Raw genomic sequence first — 4,456 nt, 5'->3', positions numbered from 1 at the left:
GTGTCTGCCTGATGCTGGCTATATCAGCATGTTCACTGTGTATCCGTTTAGTGCTACTGTGCTTTTTGTGCATCAAGTTTGTCACTAGAGTTCAGTAAATAAATAAGGTAGTGACAGAAAAATCATAGTATGATGCAGACATGTACATGTATCAACAGTCAAGTAGCAGTTTATCAGAAAATCTCAGTTAAGCACAGTAATTAGGCAACAGTTAATAGCTAATTAAGTCGTACGGATACCTGGTTTTGTGAGGGTTGTCACATTATATATAAGTGCTTTTATCATATTACATTCCGTGGCATTATTTAGTTCATTTGGATAAACGATTTTGAAACGATGTCACACACGAGGTTTTCGAAATGATATAAACCATATGAGTTTTATTAACGAGTTTTTACGAGATGTTTTACAATTCGATTTAATTAAACAAATGTTCTAGGGTTAAGAATCATGGCTAGAGATTTTACAAACCATAACCAACTTGATTTGAGTTGGTTAATTATGTCGCAATACTATACTTTTCAAAACAAGGTTTTTAAATAAGTATTGCAACATGTAAACTAGTCATGAATCCGACACTCTCATAAAACCTATGTGCTCGCCAGCATTTCTTTGCTGACTTTGCTTTTACATATGTTTCAGGTGATGTTGCTTGATGTAACACCCCGAAAACGGGTTTGGTAATTAAACCCCGTTAATACTAAAGACGGGGAAAGTACCTTTAGTGGTAAAAGTAAAGCGGAAAATATTAGGAATCAAGTGAATAATCCTAATACTAATTAAAAGTGAATAAGAGCTTTCAGGAAAATAGAATTGATAAAAGGCCCGATTTAACGGGACTTAAAGTAAAACGGGTTATGACTTCCCGAACCCATTAAATTAACTAGGAATAATTAACCTAGTTAATAATATGTAATTAAGTGATGAATAATGAGTTAGGGTTTCAATTGATCAAAATAAAACAAGAAGGGCTATTAGGGTCAAGTGGCAAACGTGTTTTAATAAAACAAGAAATAAAATACCACACACACACTAAGTGTGTGTGTGTGTGTGTTCGTACGACCAGGGAGGGGAAAACAAGGGTTCCACCCTTGTTCAAGCTAAAAACCCCAAATTGAGGATCAATTCAAGACCAAATCAATGCATGAACGCGTATAAACGATCACCAAGTCAAGAGGATCGAAAGGTATGTCAAATTTTGTAATTTGGTGATACTTTGAGATTATGATGAACAATCATAATCGAAAATCTGGGATGAATGTTGATGTATATAAGTGTTATTATGATGAAATCTTCGTTTAGAAACAAACCCTAGTTGAAAACTTGATGAACTGAGGCCCAAACTAGGGATTTGATAATTACCCTATCATGTGTTAAATGGGTTTTGTAGAAATATGATGAACACTCGAATTAAGGTGCTAAATGGATGAACATTGATGTTGTGATGCTAGTTCTAGGTGTAGTTCATGTACACTAGACATAGAGGCATGATTTTGATACTAAAACTTAGTTAAAATGATTAACATGATTAGAGAAAATATGCGTATAAAATCTCGCCTACAAGGTGTTTGTTAAAATGCCCGAATGAATGTTGAAAATAAGATTTTATGAAAGAAATGCGTAATTGGCTTGTTTGACTAATTACGTGAAATATGGGTTAAAACGAATTCTAATCATAATGATGATTTAACTTAATTATGCCTATTGGATAATTAAGGGTAGTTGACTCCTAAAAGTCAAATTAACCAATGATGAAATCGAATAGTAGATTCGGCATGAAATCCGTAAAATGAAATAGTCATAAGTAATGATGACTAATCTAATCATCTTACGGATTATGATAATAGTTTGACACTCTACAAGCTAGGTGGAGGCTTGGAGAAAGAAGCGAGTCAAACGGATCGGATGCGAAGAAAAAGAAAACGTTGCTTGGATGTGAGGTAAGTAAAGCATACACTCTTGTTAATTCCTAGAAAATATCTTGTTGTATTGATTTGGATAAGATAGACGAACATTAGAAAAGTGATGTTTCCGACATATAGTTGTATGGAATAATATAAGTGAAAATGATAAGAAACCACATTGATGGTTAAAAAGGATTAAATTGATTAATCGTTTATACCATAACGATTAGAAAGATGAAATTTTATGGTTACCCTATAAGGTAAGCCAAAACGAATAATAAGGCAAAACAGTAATTTGGTGATGCGTTAACAATAAACATTAGTTTTTGAAAGACGCATATGGCATAAGCCATAATGGGTCAAAGGAGTTGAGAAATGGGTTATAGGTAAACGACCATACGGTGTAAACCGTAGTGAGTCAATTAGATGAGACGGTAATAAATATCGTCTTGCAAAGATAAACGGATATTTAGACCAAAAGGGTCAAAAGGTGAAGATATCACCCTTTGACGATATTGACTAATGATTACCGTTGAGTTATATGATTTCAGGAGCCTATATAAAATGGGTATTTGCATCGCTATTAATTAGCGATTTCTAAATCAAGGTATTAAAACGGGTTAATGCATCAATCCGAGTCAGGTATGTAAAATGGTTTAACTCATCATTTAGAACTTGGGGTTCTCTAAGAGTTAAACAAGGTCAAAATTTGATATCCGGTTATCTTAAAGGTAAACCGAATAATTTAAGTTATAATCGTAGTGTTTTAGAAACATAATGGTTTTTAAACAGATTTATAGTTAAAAGATCGGATTTTGGGTCAAACAAGTATCTAAAAGTCCTTCGTCGTAAAGGAAGGACTAAAATTGACCAAAACGCCCTTGTAAGCTAAATTGAGCTAACGACCTTTAAAGGTTGTTTGGAAACGAGTTTTATGATAAAATGAATACTTAGAATAAGTATAAGAAGCGAAAGATGTAAATCCTTGGTCAAATGGCACTATTTGAGTTTTTGCCGTAAAATAATAATTCGAGAAGTAAAATTTGGTTTATATAGATCACCACATTAAACCAATCATAAATACAGTTGTGGTGGGAGAATATAGGATAAGAAATGTGGTGATGGAATGCTAGAAGCAATCGAAAGCGATTTTAGGCTCGAAAGTGCTTAAATACCCTTAACGGGTCAAAATAAGCATACAAGCGAAAACGGGTGTAAATTGTGTAATAAACCCGTTATTAGAACCTAAAATGGTAAATAACATTAATTTAAAGAAGTGTATGTGATATAAGGATCAAACAAATACGTTTGTTTGATAAAATGCATAAACGGGTTAAAATTCGGTAAAAAGGTAACCAGTCGAAGGCTTAGAAGTCTCAAAATTTATTATGTTGGATGTTGGATTTTAACTCCATATGATGGAGAATTAAATTACGGACGCGTAGGAAAAAGAATCGCGTAAAACGGATCAATAACGAAGAAGTTATGGTCGTTTCCGTAAAAACTGGCATAGCTGAACTGAGCTGCAGACCTGCTGGAAAACGGTCTCCCTCGCGTGGCGCGAGGGAGCAACTGGGTTCCTTCGCGTGGCGCGAAAAACCCTGTTTTGGCGAAAAATTTTTATTTTAATCAGTTTCGCTTTACAGACTCGTTTAAATACGTTTTAAGTTACGTATGACTAATCCAACTCATGTTTTATGAGTTTCAGGTATAATTTTAGCACCGGAGGACGATCAAGCACAACGAAGAACCGAACACGATCAAGATATAAGCTTCCGCACTTTGTATCGTTGTTATGTAAAATGACGAACTCACCCATAATATGTTGTATAGTTTTAATTCTGTAAAAAAAGTTTAATAAACCCGTATTTTCAATGTATTTGAAATCATAATTACTCGTTTGTTTTCGTAAATTATACGAAAACCTTTGAACAATAATAAGGGTGTTACAAGTTGGTAATCAGAGCTCAAGGTTAAAAGAATAAAGTGTTCGGTTCCAGGCTTGATCGCAAATCCGGTAAGTACATGTATGTTAATAGTTTAACATGTTGTAAACAACACATAGGGCTATCGCGTGATACATGTTACCCCAATTAAAATGATTGATATGGTTGACGAAAATACGCGCGTTGACGCGTATAGTAGAAAAAGCCTTGTATTATAATACGGGTGATTATTGAAGTTGACATTACTAACTCTTATGAATGTTTTAATTGAAGGACATTCGCGTCTGAAGATGACGAGAGTTGAATGAATGGTGGATATGATGATGGAACGGTCCGAGATATGACAAGAAGAGCATACTCATCAAGGAACTAAATCGCGTAACGATCACAAATAAGTAATGGCAAGAAAGCCCGTTAGGGCAAGCATTTACCAGGTGCACGTTTAAATTATGGCATGAATAGAAATATGCAACAAATACGTAGAAACTGATAGTTGCATATGTAGATTGAAAACTTGGAAAAACCTGAATAGAATACCTATCCAGGATATTGCTTCCAAGAGAAATAGATAGAGGTGTTACTTACATGGGGTGTGATGTGAAAGTT

The 4,456-nt window shown here is 34.3% G+C and overlaps 1 long non-coding RNA gene across 1 annotated transcript; it reads left to right on the top strand.

The window, feature by feature from the left end:
• Positions 1-1,851: 1,851 nt before the first annotated feature.
• Positions 1,852-3,710, top strand: LOC110871048. Its single transcript, XR_002553445.1, has 2 exons — positions 1,852-1,940; positions 3,613-3,710. It is a non-coding gene; the product is annotated as an uncharacterized LOC110871048 (long non-coding RNA).
• Positions 3,711-4,456: the final 746 nt, after the last annotated feature.

The sequence above is a fragment of the Helianthus annuus genome, chromosome 8, assembly GCF_002127325.2.
Source record: "Helianthus annuus cultivar XRQ/B chromosome 8, HanXRQr2.0-SUNRISE, whole genome shotgun sequence".
NCBI classification, from domain to species: domain Eukaryota; kingdom Viridiplantae; phylum Streptophyta; class Magnoliopsida; order Asterales; family Asteraceae; genus Helianthus; species Helianthus annuus.
The sequence above is the reverse complement of the archived record's forward strand: the minus strand, read 5'-3'. Positions and strand labels throughout refer to the sequence as shown.